Raw genomic sequence first — 13482 nt, 5'->3', positions numbered from 1 at the left:
CCTCAAATGAGTACCTGGTGTGCCGTGCTGGCCTTCATAGGTGCTACTCACTAATAGCACTTGCCCCAACAGTCTTTAAAGGCTACACGGGGGATCTTTTGTCTTTGGATTGTGTATGGTTATTGGTGAGTGTATTGTTAGTGGTGAGTGTAAAGTGAGTAGTGAGTGTCTGGTGAGTGGCCTGTCTGGTGAGTGGTCTGTCTGGTGAGTGGTGTACGTGGTGTCTGGTGAGTGGTCAGTGTGTCTGGTGAGTGGCGTGTCTGGTGAGTGGCGTGTCTGGCGAGTGGTGTGCGTGGTGAGTGTGTGGTGAGTGGTGTGCGTGGTGTCTAGTGAGTGGTGAGAGTCTGGTGAGTGTGTCTGGTGAGTAGCCTGTCTAGTGAATGGTGTACGTGGTGAGTGTCTAGTAAGTGGTGAGTGTGTCTGGTGAGTGGCGTGTCTGGTGAGTAGCCTGTCTGGTGAGTGGCGTGTCTGACGAGTGGCGTGTCTGGAGAGTGGTGTGCGTGGTGAGTGTCTCGTGAGTAGTGAGTGTCTGGCGAGTGGCGTGTCTGGTTTGTGACGTGTCTGGTGAGTGCTGTATCTTGTGAGTGGCGCACGTGGTGAGTGTCTAGTGAGTGGTGAGTGTGTCTGGTGAGTGTGTCTGGTGAGTGGAGAGTGTCTAGTGAGTGGTGAGTGTGTCTGGTGAGTGGCGTGTCTGGTGAGTGTCTAGTGAGTGGTGAGTGGCGTGTCTGGTGAGTGTCTAGTGAGTGGTGAGTGGCGTGTCTGGTGAGTGTCTAGTGAGTGGTGAGTGGTGTGTCTGGTGAGTGTCTAGTGAGTGGTGAGTGGTGTGTCTGGTGAGTGTCTAGTGAGTGGTGAGTGGCGTGTCTGGTGAGTGTCTAGTGAGTGGTGAGTGGCATGTCTGGTGAGTGTCTAGTGAGTGGTGAGTGGTGTGTCTGGTGAGTGTCTAGTGAGTTGTGAGTGGTGTGTCTGGTGAGTGTCTAGTGAGTGGTTAGTAGCGTGTCTGGTGAGTGTCTAGTGAGTGGTGAGTGGCGTATCTGGTGAGTGTCTAGTGAGTAGTGAGTGGTGTGTCTGGTGAGTGTCTAGTGAGTGGTGAGTGGCATGTCTGGTGAGTGTCTAGTGAGTGGTGAGTGGTGTGTCTGGTGAGTGTCTAGTGAGTGGTGAGTGGTGTGTCTGGTGAGTGTCTAGTGAGTGGTGAGTGGCGTGTCTGGTGAGTGTCTAGTGAGTTGTGAGTGGCGTGTCTGGTGAGTGTCTAGTGAGTGGTGAGTGGCGTGTCTGGTGAGTGTCTAGTGAGTGGTGAGTGGTGTGTCTGGTGAGTGTCTAGTGAGTGGTGAGTGGCGTGTCTGGTGAGTGTCTAGTGAGTTGTGAGTGGCGTGTCTGGTGAGTGTCTAGTGAGCGGTGAGTGGTGTGTCTGGTGAGTGTCTAGTGAGTGGTGAGTGGCATGTCTGGTGAGTGTCTGGTGAGTGGTGAGTGGCGTGTCTGGTGAGTGTCTAGTGAGTGGTGTGTCTGGTGAGTGTCTAGTGAGTGGTGAGTGGCATGTCTGGTGAGTGTCTGGTGAGTGGTGAGTGGCGTGTCTGGTGAGTGTCTAGTGAGTGGTGAGTGGCGTATCTGGTGAGTGTCTGGTGAGTGGTGAGTGGCGTGTCTGGTGAGTGTCTAGTGAGTGGTGAGTGGCGTGTCTGGTGTCTAGTGAGTTGTGAGTGGCGTGTCTGGTGAGTGTCTAGTGAGTTGTGAGTGGTGTGTCTGGTGAGTGTCTAGTGAGTGTCTAGTGAGTGGCGTGTCTGGTGAGTGTCTAGTGAGTGTCTAGTGAGTGGCGTGTCTGGTGAGTGTCTAGTGAGTTGTGAGTGGTGTGTCTGGTGAGTGTCTAGTGAGTGGTGAGTGGCGTGTCTGGTGAGTGTCTAGTGAGTGGTGAGTGGCATGTCTGGTGAGTGTCTGGTGAGTGGTGAGTGGCGTGTCTGGTGAGTGTCTAGTGAGTGGTGAGTGGCGTGTCTGGTGAGTGTCTGGTGAGTGGTGAGTGGCGTGTCTGGTGAGTGTCTAGTGAGTGGTGAGTGGCGTGTCTGGTGTCTAGTGAGTTGTGAGTGGTGTGTCTGGTGAGTGTCTAGTGAGTGGTGTGTCTGGTGAGTGTCTAGTGAGTTGTGAGTGGCGTGTCTGGTGAGTGGTGCCTGTCTGAAGGCTTGGGCGGCACGGCTCACGGCGAAGGCACCCAGTGCCACCACCACGTCCGCTGTTCCCGCATCAACCAATCGGTGCTAGAGACATCGTAAATGGATATATGGATATATCTATATATGCACAATATATGAATCCTATAAACGGCATATCTATACAGACAATATATTAATCCTACATTCGGGATATCTATATATATGCCCGACATATGAATCCTATATACGGCATATCTTTAGACACAATATATGAATCCTATATACGGAATATCTATATATACACAATATATTAATACTATATATGGCATATCGATATATACGTAGTATATGAATGCTATATACGGATTATCTCTACATACACATTATATGCTATATACAGAATATCTATATATATACACAGTATACATGTACTCTGTATATACACAGAGGATACAAATATAATCTAATATGTGGGATATCATTTTCAGTGACAAAATTAAGCATCGTTACATACATAATACAGTTAAACGTGTTTTATAATTCCAGTTTATAAATCACGTTTCCAAACTAGACTGCAAGGATGTATATAAAATACCATTCCTGAATTGGAGGCTTTCCTCAAATAGAATGGCGCACAGTGTACTGTATATTTTTTTCCACGATCAAGAGAATTAAAATGTAAATATGGTCACAACCCTCCATCCCACGGGTTTCGCTCTCTCCTTTAAACGGTTTTGTTATTTTCTCGGCGATATCTCCCATCTCAATAGGTAACGCATAAAAACTGAAACCCACTTTTGCAGACGAGGCCTCACCTAGCCCGAGACACCTTTGAGTCGCGGGGTGAAAGCGAGCCCATCGCTTCCTAGAGCACCCTAACTAGAGCATGCTACCTAGAGCACCCTAGCTAGAGCACCCTAGCTAGAGTCCGCTGCCTAGAGCACCATACCTAGAGCACGCTACCAAGTGCACCCTAGCTAGAGCACCCTAGCTAGAGCACCCTAACTAGAGCACCCTACCTAGAGCACCCTAGCTAGAGCACCCTACCTAGAGCACCCTAGCTAGAGCACCCTAACTAGAGCACCCTACCTAGAGCATGCTACCTAGAGCACCCTAGCTAGAGCACCCTAGCTAGAGCACCCTGCCTAGAGCACCCTAGCTAGAGCACCCTACCTAGAGCACCCTACCTAGAGCACCCTACCTAGAGCACCCTAGCTAGAGCACCCTAACTAGAGCACCCTACCTAGAGCATGCTACCTAGAGCACCCTAGCTAGAGCACCCTACCTAGAGCACCCTAGCTAGAGCACCCTAGCTAGAGCACCCTAGCTAGAGCACCCTACCTAGAGCACCCTAGCTAGAGCACCCTAGCTAGAGCACCCTAGCTAGAGCACCCTACCTAGAACACCCTAGCTAGAGCACCCTAACTAGAGCACCCTACCTAGAGCACCCTACCTAGAGCACCCTAGCTAGAGCACCCTAACTAGAGCACCCTACCTAGAGCACCCTAGCTAGAGCACCCTACCTAGAGCACCCTAGCTAGAGCACCCTAACTAGAGCACCCTACCTAGAGCATGCTACCTAGAGCACCCTAGCTAGAGCACCCTAGCTAGAGCACCCTAGCTAGAGCACCCTAGCTAGAGCACCCTAGCTAGAGCACGCTGCCTAGAGCACCCTAGCTAGAGCACCCTACCTAGAGCACCCTACCTAGAGCACCCTACCTAGAGCACCCTAGCTAGAGCACCCTAGCTAGAGCACCCTAGCTAGAGCACGCTGCCTAGAGCACCCTACCTAGAGCACCCTAGCTAGAGCACCCTAGCTAGAGCACCCTAGCTAGAGCACCCTACCTAGAGCACCCTACCTAGAACACCCTAGCTAGAGCACCCTAACTAGAGCACCCTACCTAGAGCACCCTACCTAGAGCACCCTAGCTAGATCACCCTAGCTAGAGCACCCTACCTTGAGCACCCTAGCTAGAGCACCCTACCTAGAGCACCCTAGCTAGAGCACCCTAGCTAGAGCACCCTAACTAGAGCACGCTACCTAGAGCACCCTAGCTAGAGCACCCTAATTAGAGCACCCTACCTAGAGCACCCTAGCTAGAGCACCCTAACTAGAGCACCCTACCTAGAGCACCCTAACTAGAGCACCCTAGCTAGAGCACGCTGCCTAGAGCACCCTAGCTAGAGCACCCTAACTAGAGCACCCTACCTAGAGCACCCTAGCTAGAGCACCCTAGCTAGAGCACCCTACCTAGAGCACCCTACCTAGAGCACCCTAACTAGAGCACGCTACCTAGAGCACCCTAGCTAGAGCACCCTACCTAGAGCACCCTAGCTAGAGCACCCTAACTAGAGCACCCTACCTAGAGCACCCTAGCTAGAGCACGCTGCCTAGAGCACCATAGCTAGAGCACCATAGCTAGAGCACCCTAGCTAGAGCACCCTACCTAGAGCACCCTAACTAGAGCACCCTAGCTAGAGCACCCTAGCTAGAGCACCATAGCTAGAGCACCCTAGCTAGAGCACCCTAGCTAGAGCACCCTAGCTAGAGCACCCTAACTAGAGCACCCTAACTAAAGCACGCTGCCTAGAGCACCCTAGCTAGAGCACCCTACCTAGAGCACCCTACCTAGAGCACCCTAGCTAGAGCACCCTACCTAGAGCACCCTAGCTAGAGCACGCTGCCTAGAGCACCCTAGCTAGAGCACCCTAGCTAGAGCACCCTACCTAGAGCACCCTACCTAGAGCACCCTAGCTAGAACACCCTAACTACAGCACCCTAGCTAGAGCGCCCTACCTAGAGCACGCTGCCTAGAGCACGCTGCCTAGAGCACCCTACCTAGAGCACTCTACCTAGCGCACCCTAGCTAGAGCACCCTAACTAAAGCACGCTGCCTAGAGCACGCTGCCTAGAGCACCCTACCTAGAGCACCCTACCTAGAGCACCCTACCTAGAGCACCCTACCTAGAGCACCCTAGCTAGAGCACCCTAGCTAGAGCACGCTGCCTAGAGCACCCTAGCTAGAGCACCCTAACTAGAGCACCCTAACTAGAGCACCCTAGCTAGAGCACCCTAGCTAGAGCACGCTGCCTAGAGCACCCTAGCTAGAGCACGCTGCCTAGAGCACGCTGCCTAGAGCACCCTACGTAGAGCACGCGACCTAGAACACCCTAGCTAGAGCACGCTACCTAGAGCACCCTAGCTAGAGCACGCTGCCTTGAGCACCCTAGCTAAAGCACGCTGCCTTGAGCACCCTAGCTAGAGCACCCTACCTAGAGCGCCCTACCTAGAGCACCCTAGCTAGAGCACGCTGCCTTGAGCACGCTGCCTAGAGCACCCTAGCTAGAGCACGCTGCCTTGAGCACCCTAGCTAGAGCACCCTAGCTACACCACGCTGCCTTGAGCACCCTAGCTACACCACGCTGCCTATAGCACGCTGCCTAGAGCACACTACCTACAGCACGCTGCCTACAGCACGCTACGGATAGCACGCTGCCTAGAACACGATGCTTCTGCACACACGAAGAAGCTCTGGTAAGCTAACGTGGAAGAGGAGAGTTTGGCAGTGAAAATTAAACTTTCCCACCATCCATCTAACCACATTGCTCTATTTTTTATATTTAATGTAAACCGACTCTAGTGGTAATACCACATTTTCTATGTACGAAATCACGATGATTTACTGTGATCACAATAATTTATACATGGAGAAATTATTGTATACCAGAATTATAGAGTCCTGGACATGAATTTTGCAAATGCTGGAAATATATTTTTAACATAAACAAATCATCTTCACCATAGTTAAATGTATCTTAGAACCCATTTTCCTTCCACTGTTGAACTCTTGATTGCACGGTTAAATTTCTCGATTCCGAACTCGTTGGTGCAAGGCCAATGCGGTTCTGCACAATTTCCACCAGCAATTTACAATTCAGAAACGACAACAATTTAAGGAACACTTTGGGGGTTGTTTGACCACAGCTCACCACACAGTGCAAGGTAGAGAGGTACACCCCAGGAACGGTTGAGATGTGAGTGAAAACTAATGTTAGCCTTGGTCGGGAAGCAAACTCAGATCACGGGTTCTTAACGCAATGCGCTTAACCAAGTGTGTCGCCACTCCACCCCGTAGTTTACATAACAAGATTCAATTGATCTAACTCTGTATAAAACTATTCGGAATGGATTGTTGGGTAAGGCCACAAATTAAAACCGTACTCTTTGGTTTTATTCGGTAAAGTCACGTAGGTAAAACAAATTAAAATAAAATAAACAATTAAAACACGACGTTTCGGAGGCAACGCAGCGATTTTGCCTGTGAATGGTCCCACCTGAAGACGGAAGCTTGCGTTGCCTCCGAAACGTCGTGTTTTAATTGTTTATTTTATTTGTATTTGTTTTACCTGCGTGACTTTACCGAATAAAACCAAAGAGTATGAATCCTTGCAGTCACGAAAGGTTCAAATCTAAAATTAAAACCGGTCACATTTATGTCGTGAAACCCTTCACCACCTGACAACATCCAAAAGAACCCCTCCCGGTGCTACACGGCGTGCACAAGACTTTAACGCACCGACTGTTATTGTCTTGGCAGCGCATCGGCGAGTTCGAAGAAGGATTCTCACAACACAATTTTGGCGGCAAATATATTCGCGACATTTCACTTAAAACGGCTGCACAACCATCGGGGACAGAGAGCGTCTCCAGTCACACAAAAGGGATGGACGCACAAATGCGGTGAGGCCAACAATTATTTGACATTCCTTTAATCTTAACTTAAATTCGCTCCTGCTGCCAGGTGATTACGCGATGTGCGCGGGGTGTTACGCGACAAGGCAGGATGCAACGTCTGGAGCAGACTGCAAAAAAAAGCATAGGGGGCTCCTCCTGAAATAAAACTTCTCCGCAATCAGCACCGCCTCTTTAATTCTCCTGAGTGCTGAGATTGATATCTCACTTGGCATCTGTTTTTGCAAACCCGCGCAGATAATTTAATCGCAGAAAGTGTGCACAAAAGGAAAAACACGGTGCAGCAGTCCGGGGGGGCTGATATATATACGCACAGCACACGTAGTGCAGGGAAAGCAGCTCTGTAATTAAATCGTTAAAGCCGGGAGTAAAACGATTTGGGAAGAACGGCACCACCGCCGCCGGTTGGCAGGAGCTCAGCTGCCGCGTCTGCCTCGTCAGAGTTCGCCGTTTGACGTCTCCCCTCTCAAAAGGAAGCGGTAATATTACGTGTAACGTGCACGTTTCGGGAAAAAAAAGGTGAACCCTAACCAAAACGAAAAACAGAGTTGTATCAACAGCGCAAGGTCCAGGCTGGTCACCGATTTATTTCCGGAGTAACCGAAGACCCGGGTGCCCAGTGCAAGTAAAGCAACAGCAGTGCTGCTTTCACAGCCTACCATTTAAAAAAAGCAGTTGCGATTAAAAAGAACGGCCCAAACAAATGTTCGCCTCTCAAAGCACACATTGACGAAGGAAAGATTGAAATTTCTTTTAAACTTAAATTTTATTCGCAAAATCTCACGGCCAAAGTGGCCTGCACAAATACAATTAGCAAAATATGCCACGGCTGAAAAGGTGGCGGTAAACACCGGCAAAATCTATTGGCGTCGTGCCACCTGAGTAAATTGGTCACAAGGACTGCGATGTTACTCTACCGGTGCCAGTCAAGGAGGGCGGCTGTGGCGCTGTTGTTGGTATCCACCACTCTACTATGGCCCCGTGGCTATAGGCACTGCCCATAACTCACGCGCACACCTGTGTATGTGCGTTGAACTACTTTCGCACCGTACGTAGCCAACCGTGCTAACTGGAGGTGCGTGGGAAGGACAACAAACTAAACACAAAAAAACTGGCCCAGCATTGGACCGATCATTGACAGAAACAGGCAGGAGAAAAGAAATGGAAACAGCTAACAGCAAAAAAATTACAAGATTCATTCTGCGTACTGTGTTCAACAGACTGAGAAATACACGTTTTAGTGTCTATGGGCTCTTATTTAGTTTAAATAAATAACTGACTCACTGACGGAGAGAGAGCTACATTGAGGCAGACAGACTGACAGAGGCAGACAGAGACAGATGGAGATTCTGAGAGAGACAGCCGCACAAAGTGAACTTTCAATGACTTTTGCTCATGAACGAGTCATCGTCGTCACTACGTTGGGTTGAAGTAGGACGACAATTGGTAAACCGCTAACTGGAGAGATAGAGAGAGAGTGGAAGCACCAACGTGTTTTATGAATCCCCTAAAGGTAAATATTTCTCCATCACGACATTGATTTCGCTCTCGATTTGAAGCCCAGACAATTCCCCGTGTCCCGTGCGGCGAGCACGAGCAAGGGTCGGGCGATCGACGCTGAACCGCGACGGGGTGGGGTCGCCCACGCTTCGGCCACGGCCTCTGTCAAGATTTATTAATAGCTGCACAGATATCAAGATTAAAAGTTCGTAAAACTAATAAACAGGCCGCTCTATTACCACATTGGGCAAGTATATTTACAAGGAAAAAAAATGTTTGTATAAAGTGACGTTTTGTCGGCTCTTTAAGTGCATTGTTACAACAATTGCTCTATCACTCTTTAAATCACAGCTGTCCAAACTTTTAGAAACTTTTTCCACCCAGGTCCAAACTTCCACGGACAAGCGAACAACTGCCGGCCACTTCTAAGAGCTACTGTGTTAACCAGTACCGCTGTAAGCGATGGCAGAGAGAGAGAGAGCGAGATGAGCGATGTAACGCACATCTTGACCGTAGATAACAGGGGTTGTGTGTGGGTAATAGGGCTCTGTATTAAACTCTCTTGAGGGTGCCACGGCTAAATCTGCACCCACATTTACACAGAACAAGACACTAACATTGGCTGCGATCAGAATGAGAATATTTGTTTTGACTGCAGGAGGAATCCGATGAGCTCTAAAGCTCTTTTTCACAGATTTCCAGGAGAGGCATGGGGGTAAGAACGTTACAACAAACAATACAACACACTATAGTAGTGCAAAGGACAAGAAAGGTAAACTAATCACCCAAACACAAACGAATAGACCACTAAACCATCCCCATCCTACCAGGCAAAGCCCACTGAGGTATTCACTTATTTTTTAGAAGCAACATGGCCACAAATGATAGCTCAACAACAAAGTGTCCCATCATTTTGGACATTTATAGCTGCAGCAGCAACAACAATATAAGTACTAATGCGGTATAAATTTCCACACGATAAGCCACTTTCGTTAAGCTATCACTTGTGGTCAGGTCGTTTCTGACAAAATAAGTTAATACCTCAGTGGGCTTAACCTGGTTTAAAAAAAATGGTTTAGTTTACTATTTTGTAGTCATTTGTTTACCTTTCCTATGCTTTGCACTATCATAGTTGTTGTGCTGCTTGTTGTTGTAACTTTCTGACCCACTCCTACCAAACATCTGTGAAAAATATCTTTATAGCTCACCGAAAGAACCAAAAAGTAAAGCTTTATAGCTCGTGGGATTCCTCCAGGATTAATAAATATACTTGATTATAAGCAATTAAAGCGCACCACAAGATGTTGTGCTATACATGAGAACAAAATAACAACAGAAATTATTAGAGCAGATATGATTACCTATTTTATATGTACAGTATGTTTTCTGTTTACGAATTATAAAATAGCATATCTCTTCGTTGCTAAATTGCATTCCCAAATAGAGCATACATACATGGATCATGTAACAGTTTGGAAAAGTAATTATGGTTCCTATTTTTTTACATTTTGAATGCATAATCACCTCAACGATTGCAAAGGCCTAAAAATGATCAATGGCAAACAATTTACCTGTAAAACATGCAAGATGTGTGCATGTGATGTAACGTAGCCTTCAGCCCATTTAAATATAGCAGCGCACTTCGACTGACTTAATATCACGAGCTCGAACACTTAAGAGCGGTCTACTTGTGTATGTGGAGCCGAGCGCCGCTGTTGTAACGTCGTGTTTTCTGCCTTCCCAAATGGTCTCAAGCACCATCTGAACACCGGCACCCCCTCCTCATTAACGCGGGACCACAATCACCATCTGAACACCGGCACCCCCTCCTCATTAACGCGGGGCCACAATCACCATCTGAACACCGGCACCCCCTCCTCATTAACGCGGGGCCACAATCACCATCTGAACACCGGCACCCCCTCCTCATTAACGCGGGGCCACAATCACCATCTGAACACCGGCACCCCCTCCTCATTAACGCGGGGCCACAATCACCATCTGAACACCGGCACCCCCTCCTCATTAACGCGGGGCCACAATCACCATCTGAACACCGGCACCCCCTCCTCATTAACGCGGGGCCACAATCACCATCTGAACACCGGCACCCCCTCCTCATTAACGCGGGGCCACAATCACCATCTGAACACCGGCACCCCCTCCTCATTAACGCGCGGCCACAATCACCATCTGAACACCGGCACCCCCTCCTCATTAACGCGGGGCCACAATCACCATCTGAACACCGGCACCCCCTCCTCATTAACGCGGGGCCACAATCACCATCTGAACACCGGCACCCCCTCCTCATTAACGCGGGGCCACAATCACCATCTGAACACCGGCACCCCCTCCTCATTAACGCGGGGCCACAATCACCATCTGAACACCGGCACCCCCTCCTCATTAACGCGCGGCCACAATCACCATCTGAACACCGGCACCCCCTCCTCATTAACGCGGGGCCACAATCACCATCTGAACACCGGCACCCCCTCCTCATTAACGCGCGGCCACAATCACCATCTGAACACCGGCACCCCCTCCTCATTAACGCGGGGCCACAATCACCATCTGAACACCGGCACCCCCTCCTCATTAACGCGGGGCCACAATCACCATCTGAACACCGGCACCCCCTCCTCATTAACGCGGGACCACAATCACCATCTGAACACCGGCACCCCCTCCTCATTAACGCGGGGCCACAATCACCATCTGAACACCGGCACCCCCTCCTCATTAACGCGGGGCCACAATCACCATCTGAACACCGGCACCCCCTCCTCATTAACGCGGGGCCACAATCACCATCTGAACACCGGCACCCCCTCCTCATTAAAGCGGGGCCACAATCACCATCTGAACACCGGCACCCCCTCCTCATTAACGCGGGGCCACAATCACCATCTGAACACCGGCACCCCCTCCTCATTAACGCGGGGCCACAATCACCATCTGAACACCGGCACCCCCTCCTCATTAACGCGGGGCCACAATCACCATCTGAACACCGGCACCCCCTCCTCATTAACGCGCGGCCACAATCACCATCTGAACACCGGCACCCCCTCCTCATTAACGCGGGGCCACAATCACCATCTGAACACCGGCACCCCCTCCTCATTAACGCGGGGCCACAATCACCATCTGAACACCGGCACCCCCTCCTCATTAACGCGGGGCCACAAGCACCATCTGAACACCGGCACCCCCTCCTCATTAACGCGGGGCCACAATCACCGTCTGAACACCGGCACCCCCTCCTCATTAACGCGGGGCCACAATCACCATCTGAACACCGGCACCCCCTCCTCATTAACGCGGGGCCACAATCACCATCTGAACACCGGCACCCCCTCCTCATTAACGCGGGGCCACAATCACCATCTGAACACCGGCACCCCCTCCTCATTAACGCGCGGCCACAATCACCATCTGAACACCGGCACCCCCTCCTCATTAACGCGGGGCCACAATCACCACCACCACCACCACCTCCCTCCTGGCTCAACCCGAGCACCATGAGGCCTGGCCTCAATAATGGTCGCATTGAGAACATCGTCGTGACCACCCCGCCATGCCCGCTTCACTCGTCAAACGTTTACGCTCCCTCTCTCTGCCCCAAGCCCCCCCACCTGCCCTGGTAGGATGGACATGCTTTAGTTTGTATTTTGCATGTGTCTGGGTGATGTGTGTGTGTGTGTGTGCACAATTGTCGTGTCGTGGTAAAGTTCTTACCCCGTGCCCCTACCGGACGTCTGTGAAAAAAGAGCTTTGTAGCTCGTCGGATTTCTCCTGCAGTCTAAATCAATGTTCTCGTTCTGCATCCCATGGCTGAGCAGGAATGTCCCGAGCCCTCAGCCGAGCACTCCAGAGCCAGCCACCTCTGACCTGTCATGTGTTTGTGCTTTCCCCCCACGACCGAGCGGCTCCGATGAGCACGAAAGAAGTTCAACATGCGTACGTAGGGCGAGGCCCAGTGCCGGATTATCCGAGTAGCAAGAGTAGCTAAATGCTTTCAAGCTTATCAATTCCGGTTCAGTGATTCTGCACTTGCTCTATTACTATAGTACTATACCGCCTTCAACTTTTATGAACGACTGGGTGTTTAAGGTTAGCGATTTGTCGTGTCTGGCTGTATAGCAAATTAAATCAATACAATTACTTTACTATGCAAGTTAAACATTTGTGTTTTAATCTTTGTTTTTAGGGCCCCTGTATAACATATGCTACTAGTATTCTTGGTTCTTTCGGTAAGGTCACGTTAATAAAATATATATTGTATTATTTTATTGTTTCTCTTCAATGTGACTTTACCGAAAGAACCAATAATATGAATCACTGCAGTCACGAAAGCTTTAAATCAAAATAAGCTACTAGCTTAATCCGGCACTGGCAAAGGCCCACTCACCGAGCTTAAGATGTTAATGAACAAATACATTTTACCTGCCAAGTTTCCTTGTTTTGCGCGCGTGAAAGTATTTTGGAGTAATAACAATCAGCGTGCACTTAGCGCTTCCCAGGGAGCCGCCGGACCGCCGTTCGCGTGCCGCGTCCTCGTGACACGGCGGGGGGGGGGGGCTCACTGCGCCCCAGCCACAAATCTCACCACGTGACCCGCACGACGGCCAATCGCAGCTGCCTCCATCTCCCAACGGGCCAACATTCGCAGCTTACGCCTTATAATTAGGGGGGTTTGTTTGTTTTTTAATGCGAAATAAAAATACATTTAAAATACAACAAAAAATCCCACCGTTACGCGTTCGAAGCAAACGCGCAGAATCATTCCACTCGGGTTTTATATACAGTATAAACTATGTACTGTACAATACAGTATGTTGGCTGTGTGTTCATTCAGTGTTCTCAACGCCGAGAACTCGCTCGCATCATCTTCACGTGGATTCAACTTTTTATTATTCCTCAAAGCCAGATTCTTCGTGAACACTGCGGGCAGTATTTCTGGAAGCCATCACGGTGTGCAGTCCTATAAATAGGCGGCAGAGCTTGGCGTTTACAATCCTTAAGATTCGTCGCATTCTGGATCGAGTTCTTGTCATTATTGCGCTCGCCGCTAAAACGCGTTTAAAA

General features: G+C 49.8%; 1 protein-coding gene across 10 annotated transcripts in view; it reads right to left on the bottom strand.

The window, feature by feature from the left end:
* Positions 1-13482, bottom strand: part of LOC116947622 (plasma membrane calcium-transporting ATPase 2-like) — a 201589-nt gene that overhangs the window by 144600 nt on the left and 43507 nt on the right. Inside the window, exon 1 of one of the 10 annotated variants that reach the window (XM_076070758.1) lies at positions 12841-12960. The exons of 8 other annotated variants lie outside the window; for them this stretch is intronic. The gene's annotated coding sequence lies outside the window, so the exon portion shown is untranslated. Of the gene's footprint in view, positions 1-9959; positions 10172-12840; positions 12961-13482 lie in introns of those variants that run through there. One more of the 10 variants, XM_076070757.1, reaches the window with a different exon arrangement.

The sequence above is a fragment of the Petromyzon marinus genome, chromosome 30, assembly GCF_048934315.1.
Source record: "Petromyzon marinus isolate PM22_M1 ecotype Great Lakes invasive population chromosome 30, UKy_Petmar_22M1.pri1.0, whole genome shotgun sequence".
NCBI classification, from domain to species: domain Eukaryota; kingdom Metazoa; phylum Chordata; class Hyperoartia; order Petromyzontiformes; family Petromyzontidae; genus Petromyzon; species Petromyzon marinus.
The sequence above is the reverse complement of the archived record's forward strand: the minus strand, read 5'-3'. Positions and strand labels throughout refer to the sequence as shown.